The sequence below is a fragment of the Ochlerotatus camptorhynchus genome, unplaced genomic scaffold, assembly GCF_037179485.1.
Source record: "Ochlerotatus camptorhynchus isolate MF236.1 unplaced genomic scaffold, CSIRO-AGI_Acam_v1.1 ptg000065l, whole genome shotgun sequence".
NCBI lineage: Eukaryota > Metazoa > Arthropoda > Insecta > Diptera > Culicidae > Ochlerotatus > Ochlerotatus camptorhynchus.
In genome coordinates this window covers 153058-168889 of record NW_027040555.1, presented here as the reverse complement: position 1 = coordinate 168889, position 15832 = coordinate 153058, and the positions used below count along the sequence as shown (strand labels likewise).

At 43.0% G+C, this 15832-nt stretch overlaps 1 protein-coding gene across 1 annotated transcript in view; it reads right to left on the bottom strand.

Moving 5' to 3' along the window:
• Positions 1-15832, bottom strand: part of LOC135697051 (metallo-beta-lactamase domain-containing protein 1) — a 276092-nt gene that overhangs the window by 119882 nt on the left and 140378 nt on the right. The window lies entirely within an intron of this gene.

Sequence of the window (15832 nt, the reverse complement as noted above, 5' to 3'; positions counted from 1 at the left end):
CATTTCCTTTGACCAAAAATGATCGAAGTTTGGCTGCGTGGACAGGTGCAGAATCTTAGGTGAAGCAAATCTCTGTGCCTTTGAACTCCAACTGGACCCATGGCAACACCTTTTGTTGTAAACAGTCCAGATATACCTCTTGGTTTAGTTTTACCCCATCCGGAATGCGAAAAACAGGAGATTTATTCCCATTCGATGCAACTGTGTACATGTGTAAGGGATAGTTAACTGTACATGCAAAACAAACACAAAATGCGCATGTGTTGTTGTTTGTTTTTGGCCTTAAATGTATGGACCAGGTACACGGTCGATCAGACCCACTCATTTTCGGCAAAAGTGAATTTACTCAGAAGTGAGATGAATTTTCCGAGCTTTTCCAGGAAGAGTTTCTCGAGTGTGTGTGTGTGTGGGGGGGGGGGGGATCGATGGATGTTCACTTGTAGACAGAGTAACATTTTAATGGATTTTCCTCATATTCAAGAGTTAAATCTGGATAAATATCAGTAAAACTAGAATAGAACATAAGAAAAGCAATACTGTCGGTAAGGTGTGCACCCGAGTGCTTGAACATAGTCTTCACACTTAGAAATTATTACAGAAATCTCAACAGCTGAACGTTCGGTAAACAGCTGCACAGACTTCCTGTAATTTTTCACAAATATCAAAAATGACAGAAAAACTGTAAAACTGTTAACCTCACGTTCAGCTGTTGAGATTCCGGTAAAATTTCACAGAAATCTGTGAAATAATCTTATTGTACCGTATGCGTGATAATATTTGCACCATTGAGCAATGTCAAAATTAAAAAAATTCTCACAAATTTCGTTTTTGAGTTTTTTTTATTTATTCAAAGGGGTGATGTTTCTCAGAGTCTTAAACTATGATAATCATCGAACGAGTTTACACTTGCTGCAATTACGGCCTCCACACGCTTCCGGAATGCACGGCAGGTTCTAGTAATGTAGTCTGGATCCATTTCTCTCCAGGTACGGGTCAATGTTTGTCTGAGGCTTGCTGAACTCGGGTGGCGTTTAGAACAGGCCTTGGCCTTCATGACGCTCCATATTGAATAATCCATCCTTTCGATGGTTCACCGGGACACTCCCACGGCGATTGAAATGTCTTTTTGCGACATTTGCGCGTGGGACAAATCACGAATACGCTGCCACTTCGTCATGGTGCAACTGTCAAACTAAGTAAATCATTTTATTTTATACACAGCCTACTACCATAGAGGTAACTCTAAGACCAGAATGTCCCGAAGAAACGTGCTAAACTTTTTGGCGCAGCTCTGGTACTCTCTTCGGTCCCAAGCTAATCGATTCACCCCTCGAAACATAGGAAAATCCACTAACCCCTCATTATATCTGTCAAATTTTCATAACGAATCAAAACAAACATTTTGTAGTACTAGAATTTCGACTAGAATGGGGTTCGTTAATCGTTTGCTTGGGACCAATAGGCTAGTCAAGTAGTGAACCAATTTAAAATTGTTAGTTTCGTATTGATTGTTGCTACTACGGTATGAGCTATAGGTTAGGGACTGTTCATAAACTACGTAGACAGTTTAGGGGGGAGGGTTGGAAATTATCCACGGCCCATACAAGTTTTTAAAATTTTTGTATGGGCAATATTCTACGCAGGGGGGGAGTAAAGAATCCCAAAAAACTGTCTACGTAGTTAATGAATAGCCCCTTACGTGCATGCAAAGAAAACCAAGGCATTGTATGCACAGGTGAAACGCATCCGGTACTGTGGGGAAAAGACATTACGATTTATCCCAGGTCACTATTGTAGAAAATCGAAACTGATAGATCTCGGGCGGAACGCTTCGGAATGTTTAAAAAAAAATAGGGCGCGCGCTTGATCCAGTTTGGGATGCATTTTTGACTGCTTTAGAGAACGTAATTTCATTTGGTTTTTTTTGTTATTTATTTCGTCAACCAACGTAGACTAGTACAACTAATACAGTTTTGTTTTCTTAAATATATATTTATATAGAAAAAAGTAGTGTCAGCCAGGGTTTAAACAATCGTCACGTCGGTCATAGCTTGTTACGATAGCCTGATCAAATCGATGAGCTCGGCTTGTTTGGTGGCTGCCGCATTTGCTTACTGAGTAGAAGATCATTGGTTTACTCCCAAGCTTCTAAAAACACAATTACTTTGGTCTCACCAAGGGGTAGGTCACTCCACCCAAGTAACATTTCAGGCTTTATCGAGGTTTTATAGCATTCTACAAGTCTAAATCATGATCTACAGAACCCTTATAAAACCAAAATAGTTACTTGGACACACACCAATATTTGGTCTTTTTTTTGTCAGTATGCCGCAAGTGTGCCGCAGGTGTGTCGCAGATATGTCAATTGTGCCGGTCATAGAGCAAGCTGCGATTTTTGTAAAAAAAACCCATCCCGGTATTTCTGACACCTTGAATGTTTTGGTTTGAAATCGCAAGAATAAATCGGATTGAGGATGACGCGGAAAGTGGTGGGTGTGCGAAATTTTGGAATTTTGTGTCATAGGATAATAAAAGTCCTTAGGTTTAATAATGCCCTCAAAGGCAGACTAGAAGACTAGCCTTTAGTGATGTGAAAAGCAACGGGCTATCAGCGGCCGGAAAGAGTTGGAACCAGTGGGAAAGATTGTAGGAGACCGACTATAGAGGATAATGAATAGACTTCTGTAGTTTATTTTGTGTGAGGGCAGCGTTATTTGAATTAAGGGTACTAATGGAGTCTGATTAACTGCCTCTTTCTCTTAAGCCCACTCTAGAACCTACATTTCGTATTTAGATCTATAAGTGGTAAGGATTAGTAATTTCCATTTAATTCCACTACATTATTTGCTTATCCTTGACAGATACGCGTATTTCGTCTACAATGCGCAGACTTCTTCTGTGTCTTGTACTAAAAGTCGAGTATTATTATATTTAGTATTATTATTGTATACTTGTATTTAGTATTAGTATTATTATTGAGCACAAGACACTGATAAGCAAATAAGGTAGTGGAATTAAATGGAAATTACTAATCCTTCTCTCTCTCATTATACAGGTATTCCACTAAGACACCCACATTCATCAGGAACAATCCAATGCCTACAAAATTGTGCCGAAGGTATGCCAAAGGTGTGCCGATGGATGTGCCCAAGCTGTGCTGAATCTAATTTTGGCACAATGTGCTGGGTGACTTACCCCTTGGGTCTCGCGAATCCTGACCTAATCCCGTACAACAACAACTATGAGTCGCTGGCCTCCCGTTAAGTAGATGTTACATCAACAATATCCTTCCTTTCCCCGTAACGGAGAAGATGGACGTGGCCGGCAACGGTGATTGTCATGCTTTTCCTGTTCTGAGTTTTTATATTGGAGAGCAATTTACTCCCAAATAGTTTTCCTCAGCAATCAAAATATGGCCGATAAAGTAGATACATGACAGTTGCCAATATGCAATCTACGATGCATCGATGCAAATCGATAAGATAAGAATCTCCGACATTATTTTAGTTTGGAATCTGACTTCCATTGGTACACCGGCATTGTTGGAAGAAAAAGTGGTTTTTTTTCAAGCAAAATTGTGGTTCCTAAGGATAAAAATGCAAAAAATTTGGATTCCAATACCAACTTCCATACAAATTTCAAACGCAATGCATGAAGTGGGGTTACAAGCAATCGTCCCCAAATTTTACACAGTTCTTTGGAACCCCAAATGGAACCAAAAAAGGGTTGTGTACATCTTCCTTAAGCAAACATTTTCCCTACTCAAATACACTACACACTAAGAAATAACTAATTTTACACGTGACGGAATCGATCTTTGACATAAAAGATGAGACGTAAACAAACATTTCATGTAATACTAAGTGCTTCGAGACTGAAAAGCTCGTTGCTCGACGAAAAGTACGTTTGATTGAGCTATATTTCGCGTCTGTTATGACTGAAATTTATGTCCAAATTGACGCTCGTATATGTCACTCTCAGAGCACCTAAATTTCCATGAATTTTTTTAAGTGTGTACTCAAAAAATGAAGAAACATTTTGAAATACATCACAATTTAACACTCAATACTATCGTCGCAAATAGACACGTCTCACTTTTTTAAGTTTGTCCCACTGTGCATCGCTAGAATTATTCCTCCTAGTTCAACAACCCTTCGGCATTTCCTTGTGGTTCCTTGAAAGCCCAACCCGATAATTTGTTGCTTTGTTTGTCTGTAGGGGAAAAGTTGGCTTCGGCAATACCTTAACCTATTACCGTCAGGGGGTAAACAATAGTTGCTCTGAAACACAATGTATCCACATGCCAAAATTGAGCTTCAGATTCAGACACGTGTTGATTTTATCGTCAGACTTAAAATGGGTTTAAAACAGCAAAATGCTGAACCACTAACCGAGAATGTTCTGCACTATTAAATGCTGTTTCAAAACTAAAAAGATAGATTTTTTTTGCCATTATAACACCACGCTAGATCAGAGTGAAAGCCAAAAGGCTGTTGGATTGTTACTTGGGTTGGATAACGTTTTTGTATTGTAATGTATTGCAGTCACATTTTCTCACCTGATCTAGAGAGTTAAAAAGTTCAAGTATCGTCATCCACTAGTTATCCATGTACAAGTCATATGCTTACCTGAAATGATTGAAAAGAGATTGAAAATCGAAGCATTAGAAAATAGCAGCTCAAATCAATGGATGAACGTCAGTAAATCTATTGCACGCATCTGAAATATGCATAATAGCATCACAGCAGCACGAACACCCTGGTAGCAACAACCCCAATTCAGCAAGATTGATGCGAGAATATAAAAATATTGCCACTTTCAACAGTAAGATTGTGTTTGCTGCACTCAAGTGGCATCATACGTCAGTTGGATAGCACTTGATTGTGTATTCATCACCAGAACAAAAGAAAATCGATCGTTGATGGTTATTTTGAAACCTACAGCATGGCACATCGTACATCGTTCCACAATTGTCCATGGCAAATGTAAGCACTCTGTACAAAACCACCGTAGCTGGATATGGTATCCCTTGTTTGCAACTGAACCGTCTTTCGATTTTATGCACACAGATCCGTGGACTACAGCAACAACACCGCCAATCAGTATGTAACGAAGAGAAAAGCTTCCCCCATTCTACCGTTCCTATGTTCTTGGATGCTTTTCTGCAATCAAGTTCCTGGAAGTAATCATTTCATTCCACCAAGCACACTCATCATCTCTCTCCAATGACGACGACGATGATGATGATGATGATGATGATGGTCTAGATGGGTTCAAAGCGAAGCCAGTTGAAGACGGAGCTACCTAGATGTAGCCTTGTTTCCAGGAAATCACAGTTATGTAAGCCAAGTATGCCATCAAAGTGACGGAGCGATTCAATGAATCAATTCGGCTGTGCGGCGGAGGGACCTTTAGCCATCAACGTGTAATTCTCGTTAATTATTTTCCAGCTAGCTTAATACTCTGATGACATAGCTACTGTCGGGACGCCTATGACAAAGCGGCGACGACGACGACAACTGTAGAAGGTTTGGATTGGAGGTGGAAAGTCATTTCAATTACGAAATGCTTCAGATCTTCCGTCGAATAGTTTGCTTGTTTGTTTCAGTGCTTCCCCGGAGGAAAGCTAGTTTGCGTTCAATCAAAAGATACGTACAAGTACCTCCTAGCTTTGCTAAAGCGGAAAAACGTCATGGAAGGGAAAGGAAAAGAAAGTTTCTCCTATTTTTTTGTTTGATGATTGATCAATTCCGGTTGGCTGCTTCAAAAGTTGGGTTGGGTTACACTAAACTTTGTTGGACTAAGATATTGCAATATTGTACCGCGAAGGAGAAAAAGGTTTGCCCTTCCTTTGTTATCGTTCGTCTACAGAGGGTATTTCATTTTTTCAAAAGAAACTTTTCACTTATCTCTGACACTCGATAGCGATTGGGGATGAAGATTTATGACAGCCGCATCCGCCTGTTAATTGATGGTCGGTTTCTGATAAACGATGAAAAAATCAATTGATCTAACTGTTTGGGTTGTTGCATGATACTTGTACCGGATACAATGTGGAAGAATATTTTGAGTTTATTCTTTGTGTGCCTAACGTCTCAATTTGCATAGATTTCATAATTCAATTAGCTCTAAAATCAAAATTTCTCAATCATTTTTTGCAGCTGCATTTAGTAATGAATCTATTCAAGTTGTTGAACCCGTCAGAAAAAAAATTAGAACAATACTTGGTTCCGGAGTAATTCCGGTTTTCGTTGAGGTCACTCTGGGTCGGTCTTCGACTTTACTGTTGTGTAATAATCATACACTCGGTGAACATAATATTTTCTCACTCAAATTATGAAATTGGACTATTCACGGCTATACCGATGATACATGATCCCATGGGGCATCCCGGAAAAATTACTGTGCCCCCGGGGATGTGGCCAATTCTCCGTCGTGCGATATATCAAACTTCATGATGTTACAAAACTTGAACGGTATTGGCCTTATTGATAGTCCACGGTCACATTGGCCCTCCCGGACATTTACCATAGATGCACTCCCGGCCATGTTCCGGTGCCCCCGGAAATTTTCCGGTACTCCCGCGGAAGTGGTCAACTTTCAACAATAACCAAAACCCACACTGAAAATAAAATTTCGTTTTTACATCGAAATCGTTAGTTTGTTCCACGAATCGATTCGTTGTTTTCTGTAACGAAATAGATTCGTACGTTTTTTAAAACTAGTTTCTTAAAAACTACCCCACACGCTTCTGATTTCATTTCGCATTGGTCAAGAAGCAGTTTTTTATATGATATGAAATTCAAGTCATGAATTGTACGAATTATGCGTAATTTTGGAAATTTATCTGACAACATGCAATACGAATGTTACGTGCAATTAACAAAAATATTGTTTTATTAAATTTAATTAAAATAAATTTAAAAATAATTTTCAGTGCGTCGTACCACATATCAAACTTCATGATTTAAAAAAAAAAAATTGGCCGATAATGGCCTTATTGATAGTCCATGGTCGCTCTTAAACTTCCGGGAATGTTCCGGTGTCGCCGGGGAAGTTGCCAATTCGCAACAAGAACCAAAACCCGTCGTGCGGCATATCAAACAACATGATTTTATAAAATATGACCGGCAATGGCCTTATTGACAGACCACGGGTACACTAGATCTCTCGGCCGTGTTCCGATCTATACGAAATTTGACTTCCAAAGCCAAAAAGGCGAAATAACGTGCCTATGGCTACTGGGGTAGTGTGTCCGTAGAGTGTCAAAAAGGCCTTCACCGGTCGAATTTTTTAAAATCATGAAGTTTGATATGCGGCACGACGGGTTTTGGTTATTGTTGAAAATTGACCACTTCCCCGGGGGCACCGGAACATGCCCGGGAGCGCTAGTGTGACCGTGTACTATCAATAAGGCCAATACCATTCAAGTTTTATAAAATCATGAAGTTTGATATGTCGCACGACGGGTTTGGTTCTCATTGAGAATTGGCCGGAACTTTTCCGGGATGCCCAGTGTTCTCACGGTTCATCAGTATAGCCGTGAATGATCAAATCACATCATTTTAGAGAGAACATATTATGTCCACCGTATGTATAATTATTACAGAACAGTAAAGCCGAATGCCGACCCAGAGTAACCCCAACGGAAACCAGAATAACCCCAAAACCAAATTTATCCTGACGGCTTCAAAAACTTGAATGAATTCCCGACAAAATGCAAACTCTTGTTGAGAAAAAGAGTTGCCATCTGACGTAAGTACATAACTCTAGTAGCAGCATATAGGTAACTCTAAGACCAGTAGGCCTGTGGAGTTGTTCGCCTCCTCGTGGTGCACCCTGGAAACGTTGGACCATCAGTGCTGCGGTACTGACGCAGTCGGCTAAACGAACAACAAACGATCGAAAGTAAACGATTGACAGAGAGCGAGAGGACGCGCCAGAAGGCGTCTTGCGATCGATGTGAGCAAGATCGCAAACGATCGATAAAGAGTGAGAAGATGCGCCAGATGGCGCCTTGCGATCGATGTCAGTAAGATCGCAAGTATGTGTACTGACACACTGGCTCTAATGTAGGACTAAGTCTAGCGGAAACCCGTTTATACAGGTGGAACCGACCGAAACGACGTTTGAGCTAATGCCATGTCCGTCTCCGTACCATAAAACCCTGACAGGCCTTAGAATACGTTTTTATCGTGCCACCCAGTTGGGAAACTGCGGTGGGAATAGGCTCGGTTGAGTTATTCCCGTCTTACGCGATCCGGCTCTGAACATAGTGCCCCATGAAGGCCTATGTCAACCCTCGCCATGGACCTCACTGCTTGCATAGGCACCCATGGGGATCAAACAGCGACTATTCCAGTTGCACGGTTAGGATTGCGGTCTAAGGGGGACCCAATAGTCAAGATGATGGAAAACCATCAAAATCAGTCTAAAAACCAAACTAGTGATCAAGTCGCCAAGGAAGCGACCGCGAACTCATTCACCAAGGGTGGTCTTACGAGATCTCCCCCACCCAGTGATCTGAACAAGGACACCACGCGGCCGAAACTTCTGCAAGACGCGGAGTTAAGCGACGGGACCGGTGGACATCCGGAGGAGCAACCTATGGATGGGCCAGGTTAAAAAAAGTCATGAGTAGCTTAGGGGCCCTCCCTAGGATGCTGGCTATCGCGGGACAGCTCGATGCCATCATCGAGCTCACGAACACGCGGAGCAATATTGCGAAGGACCTCAAGCAGGCCTTGAGGCAGCTCCGTGCAACTGTGAACGAGGCCCAGGACGACCACGAGCGGCTTAAGAAGCGACTAGAAGTCGTCGAGAGGGCGGAGAAGAAAGAAAGTCTCTACCCAGGAGGAGTGCGTGGCAGTGGTTGACCAGTCCAATGCAGCAGTGGACGAGTCACAGAAGAAGTCTAAAGTAGGAAACTGAGCTATTGAGAAAAGTGGCGGCTCCAAGCAGGGCGGAAACAAAGGTGCTCCCCCGAAACCCCTGAAACCCCCGAAAAAAACTGCCCAGAACAGCAGCACTGCCCGGAACAAGACGAAAAGCGAGGCTCTCATCATCAAGACGGAAGCGTCTAAGTACGCGGAAGTTTTGAGGAAGATGAGAGCGGACGAGCGTCTTGCGAAGATGGGCAGCAACGTGAGGCGTACTGGCGAAATGCTCCTGGTGATAAAGCGTGGCGCTAAAGACCAGGGACCGGCTTATCAGAAGCTGGCAGAGGAGGTCGTTGGTAATGGGGTGCAGGTGAAGTCGCTAGGCTCGACAATCACCATTCAGGTTATAGACTTGGACGAGGTGACAGAGGCGACCGAACTAGTCACGGCGCTCAGGAAGCAGTGCCAAATCGAGGTACCACTAATAGCGGTTACCCTGAGGAAGGGATTGTTCTCCACCCAGGTGGCTACCGTGAAGCTCTCGGCAGCTGATGCCAGAAAGGCGGCAGCCACAGGGAAGGTGCGAGTGGGCTGGTCGGTTTGCCCCGTGAGTATTCCCCGACCGGTTACGGCTTGTTTCAAGTGCTTCGGTCAGGGCCACTTGGCTCGTGACTGCAAGAACACCGATAGACGCAAGCTGTGCAGACGGTGCGGCACGGAGGGCCATAAGGCGCAAGGTTGCCAAAAACCACCGAAGTGCACAATATGCGTGGAGAAAGGAAAATCCCCTACCAACCACATGGCAGGAGGCCCGCACTGCCCGGGGGCCAAGAGCAATACTCAGCCATGTTCGAGGTAGCGCAGTTGAACCTGAACCACTGCGCGGCGGCCCAGCAACTGTTGTGGCAATCGGCAGTGGAATGAAGAGTGGATGTCGCAATCATCTCCGACCCGAACCGGGTCCCATCTGGCAACGAAAATTGGGTCACGGACGCGTTGGGGATGGCGGCGATATGCACAACGGGGAGCTTCCCTATTCAGGAGGTGGTCTCGTCTAACTCGAACGAGTAGTTTGTGATCGCCAGGGTCAATGGAGTATATCTAAGTAGCTGTTATGCTCCGCCCAGGTGGTCCATCGAGCAGTTCTCGCAGATGGTGGACAGACTTACTGCGGTACTTGGCGGCCTAAGACCGGTGGTCATTGCGGGCGACTTTAACGCATGGGCGTTGGAGTGGGGTAGCCACCACACCAACCAGAGAGGATGCATCCTACAGGAGGCAATGGTCAAACTGGACGTTGTACTAGCCAACACCGGTTCGGTCAGTACCTACAGAAGGAACGGTGCAGAATCCGTCATTGATGTGACGTACTGCAGCCCGTGTTTGGAAGGCAACCTACACTGGGTTCACCCAAAAGGATGAGGGTTACACCCACAGCCGCCTGATGGTCGCTGTGTGTGGGGCAAGGTGAGAGGCGAGTGGCAGGAGGGAGTCCCTCCTGCGCTCGAGGCTGGCGGACGTCGTTCTTTGATGAAGAAATCTTCAGCGAAGTACTGAGGCGAGAGCGAATAACCCTTGATCTGAAGGGGGAAGAGCTGATAGCATCGCTGACAAGGGCGTGCGATACAACCATGCCTAGTACTGGAATTTACAACGTGCGTGTGGTACGTTAATCGATGTGCTTGACACCAATAGGCTAGTCAAGTAGTTAGCCAATTTAATATCGTTAGTTTCGTATTGATTGTTGCTACCGTGTTGCATAGCCGATCATAAAAAAAGACGATTTATCGACGGTGCCATCAACGGTAACTTCTTCTATCCTAAGTGTAGGATAGAAAATACTAAAATACGGGGTAAAATGATCTACTGGTATTTATAGAAGTGAGATCTTCACAATTCTGTTAATGTTTATTATTGCAGGTGCAGAATAGGCATCGAATGAAAGACCTGTCCGAAGTGATTGGAAATTTGATCCAATCTGCTTTTGTAAACAATGGATTCAATTGCCGATTTCTCGCGAATAAAAGCATAAGCTTGGTAGCTACTTAATTAAGATACCTTTTGTGTTGTTAGTTTGCGAGGGTGAGCGGCACGTTCGGCACAACGCTTGGCACAGATTAAGTACTCGGCACAGATTGAGATGTGCAGAGTTGAATACCCCTTGACTTTCTAAATGTTTCAGCTCGTTTTGACGTTACAGAGGCTGGCGCTTTTGGTTTCATTTTCATATAGGAAATCTGGATGAAATTTTCATATACAAAATGCTCATTTACATTCAAAAGCGAATATCTCAGTCTTCAGCAAAGTTGTTGCTCATTAACTGAAATACAAGTTTTGAAAATCTGAATCAAAACAAGAATAAGGAAACTTTTTTATGATCGATAGAGTGTAGGAGTATCATTTTTTCATGCATTTTATCCAAATTCCCTATACAAAATTCAAACTGAAAGCGCCTGGTCATCCTATAACCAAATGAGCTAAAACATTCAGGGAATCGTTTTCTCATCTAAAGTCACAAATCTAGAGTTTGGCCCGTGGAAAATTAAAAGTTTTATTTTTGTGGGCCAGTCTACTGCCACAACTACTGGAACAGTGTTTCTAATAATGGATGAAGAGTTGTCCAAAAATGTATGCAATTTTATTACAATGCAAAAATTTCATGCAAAATAGAGGTGTAAATCTATAGATTGATGAATAAACATTGCATGCAAAACATTTACTTATTTTTAAATAAATATAATATAATAAGTTCCTTCACTAATGACTCACCCCTCCTAAATAAAACCCGTAGACGAGCAAATTGTCAAGGGGGGGAGGTGGCTGTCAAATACGAACAATCGTCGCCTACCTCACATAACTGGTTCCAAACGTAAACAAGCCATAAGAAACCTACAGCGTTTGTTTACGTTTGGAACCAGTTTCATACAAGAATGATCAGTAGGCTGATTTGACAGCACGTCCCCCCTCAGCAAATTGTACCTACAGACGAAGGCAAAGTAAAGGAATAAAATCCTAATATTCTCATTTAACGATTTTAAAATAAACACAACTTCGCGACCAGGTAAGTATAGCGCTTTTGTGTATCGGTGCACCTTTCTTAAACAATATGAATGTTTGATTATGTTTCGTTATTTTCCATCTCCCTTTTCGGCTCTGGCCCCCATTACCCAAGCAACGTTTTTCATCTTACCGCCTCATTCTCTCTCCATTGCGCCATGTCGCTGTCTTCAGGTGCTACCGGTCCACCACCCCATCACTTTAGCTCCGTTTCGGTGAAGTGTCGCCACTCGGTTGGCTGGCCATGTACGGTTCGAAACGGTTGGTAGTGGCATTGCAATTTGGGAAAACATCGTAATGAATATTGCAGTGCGCTCTTTAGGCTGGAGGGCTTTTGAATTATGAGCTCTTTTTGTGTGTATGGAGGGGGTGCACTATAAAGGTAGCTGTACATACCTGGGCGATGATGGCTGACTGGGGTTTGAAGAGGGTACCCAGCACAATTGCGTTAATGGCATCGTTGTTAATGTAAAATGGAGGATTTGAATAAATGAAAATGAGAGAGAAAAAAAACTCTCAGCAAACAAACTGAAATCACCGCCGCAAGTGTCCTCTACCGGTGGTTGGTGGTTGAATGCTGATAGTTTATGTCTGCTTTATCCAGGCGGTAGGGATTTCAATTAAAACCGAATGAGATCTATAAACAAACATTGAAATACGCTTTGCCAGCACAGTGACGCGGAAAAAAAATAATGGGAACTTATCAACTTTGTAAACCAACGTCAGGTTGTGATTTAAAATTCATCGAGCAAACACACTCTACGAATTGAAATGCAATCAGCAAAAGCATTTCGCATTTAGATACATGACACTTTTATTGACATCAATAAATTATATTCCCAACGCAACATAAATCCTGACGGCAATAGATTGGACAGCAGTGGAGTTCATTTGGTGTTTTGATTTTTCATCCACTTCGTTACAACCTCGGTGACCCGAACCACCAATAGTATGTTCAGTGGTCGAATGAATCAACTTTCTGTGCACATCCATAATTCAGAATCTTTCGCTCGAGCTTAAGCTTCATCACAAAACAACAACGTTGTTTGCCGATGTCGACAACCTCCACATTAATGTTGTATATCCTCTTCTGGTAGGACTGGCAAGTGAGGATACAGTCAAGGTTCCTACTAAGTGGATGTGGGGATTTTATTTATTTTCCGTCGGTATCTGTCCCACAAGTGAGAGCCAATCACCAATGCCTGAACCCTATCAACGCACGGCCCGGGACCAACATATTTACTTCTCTTCCCTAGGAAGTTGTAACCAGACATTTTCCGGCTCAGAAAATTCCAACGACCTTGGCTGGGATTGAACCCAGACCCACTGTAAAAATTGTACTATAATACCCTTATTACGCGTGTCACTTCACGATGCAAACGAAGTGAAGTTACCAATTTTCACTCACGGTGAAGTGTTTGCCGTGTAAATCAAATGAGAATCACTTCATCGTGAGTGATAAGTTGTCACTTCACCGTGAAGTGACATCGGTAATAAGGGCCTAAGTGTAGTGCTCAGCATTGTACGAATTAAATGATTAAAAAATTTTATCATCATGTTGATCAGGAGCAAGCATAAAAATAAATAAATTGCACTAACGCAATAAAACGAATCTGATAGAACACATGTGGAGATGGGAACATGTTTGCGTGTATACTAGGGTGGGCAAGAACAACACTTTTTTGGTTCTATTTGGGGTGCCAAACAACTGCACAAAATTTGTGCAAAATTGGTTGTAGACCGGCTTACCGCATTGCGTTTAAACATTGTATGGAAATTAGTATGGGCAAACCACCGGTACACCGGAAATGTTGGCAGAAAAGGTGATTTTTGGCATTTGAATCAACCATAAATAATTGAACAGACCTAACTTTTTTTAGAGACATTCTAGCACCACCCCCATAAATCACAACCATACGACTACCACATTGAAAATGGTTTATCTTTCTGTGAAAACCATAATGAAAATGGTTCAGTCAACGTACATACTCGGGAAAAGTTTTTAGGCACTTCCTGGACCAAACTTTTACACGATTAGTTTCATGGCTAGTAACAAAAACACATATGGGAGCACCTGGGCACACTCCTTGGCACTGTTTGGCACCCATGGTTCATAATTTCATGATCTCTAAAGTAGCTGGCATCACTGGAATATTTCTGCGCCTGCGCAAAGCGGATGCGTCAAAATTTGATTGTTGACACAAACATTTTTTGATAACCACAACAGCGCCGAAACGTAGGGACAAATTACAAAATTAATTTGTTCTGATTGAGTGATTGCTAGACTGCCAAGCCGAAACTGTTTATTGTAAAACCTCACAGTCGAACACTCCAACACAATATAACACAACAGCTAGTTTCGTCGAAGCCTTCAACTCAGAGAAAGACTGGTGAGACCGGTGGAAAGAATATTCATCTGTCTGCCGAAAATATCGTCAACTATACCAATCTCATCATCGTATGACAGGACAGAGGACAAATTGTAACCGTCGTAGAACGTCCTCTATCAGGACTCCTGGAAACACAGTGGCTTATGCGCCACTCTCGATAACGAGAGACCACTGGTCGTGTTTTTCTAAGGTTGCCCGGCTTAGCAATTGTTGCAGGAAATCAAATCTCTAGGGTTTTCCGAACGGTTTCGAAGTGAATTCAAACGCAATGAAAGTGAGCTAAAAATGATTGCAACCGAAAACTAACGCAAAGCGGAACGTAACGCAGAAGTCACCCGGTGGACTGATTTACCAGAGGGATCTTGAACGTAGATGAACGTAAAAAGGTAGTCTATGTTGAATTCATTTTATGTATATTGTCCTTCTTTTCTTAATTCTTGTGTGTGTGAGTGTGTGTGTTGTATTGAATGTTCATGGCCATGAATGAAACATACCTGCGCAGGGTTTTGCTGATGTGCTGGCAGCTGACAGTGCGGCAAGCGGGGGGTGCACGAATGCTGTGCGATGATTTAACGGTGTAGCGACGTAGCAGGGATGTAGCGTCGATGGTGGATGCTCACGAGAACAACGGCCGAACTAAAGGTGCGGGGGAGGTTGTCGGTGGGTGTTGGTACTCTACCAGATCATCCGTTCGAGGTAGTCAACGTGGCCTTCACGTGCTCTGATTCCGTTACGCAACCACTATGGAACGGAATGGAACCACCCCGTCAGGAATCGCAAGGCAGGCCGACGGAAAAACCTTTCGGCCCGTTTGACTGCCAGAAACTGGCGGGCCACAGAGCAGTCGCACCGGATATACACCACGTGTACAGAAACCTGGTAAATGGCCAAGGAATTGCCTACGGGTTTCTAGCCAGTATAAAAAACGTCCGATGGACGCTCGCTTTTGTAATAAACGTACTATGCACAAGTGCAGAGTATTCGCCTTTGTGATTTTAACACGCCAAAAAACTTTAATTAAAATAAAACCGAAGAGAAATATCACTAAACGGCGCCGGTGGTGTAGTGGTAAGCGTAATTACCTCTCAATTCTGAGTTACCTCTCAATTCTGAGTTACCTCTCAATTCCTGCGTCATCCATTCCGTTTCCAATAGATCCTGGAGGGCTATCCGATTTTTTGGATTCTTGTTCAACAGCGAAAGCAACACGTACCTACTCCAATTCTTCGCTTATGTCATGCGGAATGATCAGGATTTCCACAACAAGACTTCTTCATTCCTTTATTTATCGTCGGTCTCTGTTCCGCAATCTAGTGCCAATCATCAATGGACATCGATTGCCATCCATTGACGGCAATCGAATGTACAGGAAGGCAGCTTCCACACCTGCGTAGGATACCGCAGCCATTCAATACACATGGACCGGGACCAACGGCTTTACCTTACTTCCGAAGGAAGACAGGACCTGATATTTTTATGCCACAGAAAAATCCCACCAACCTTGGC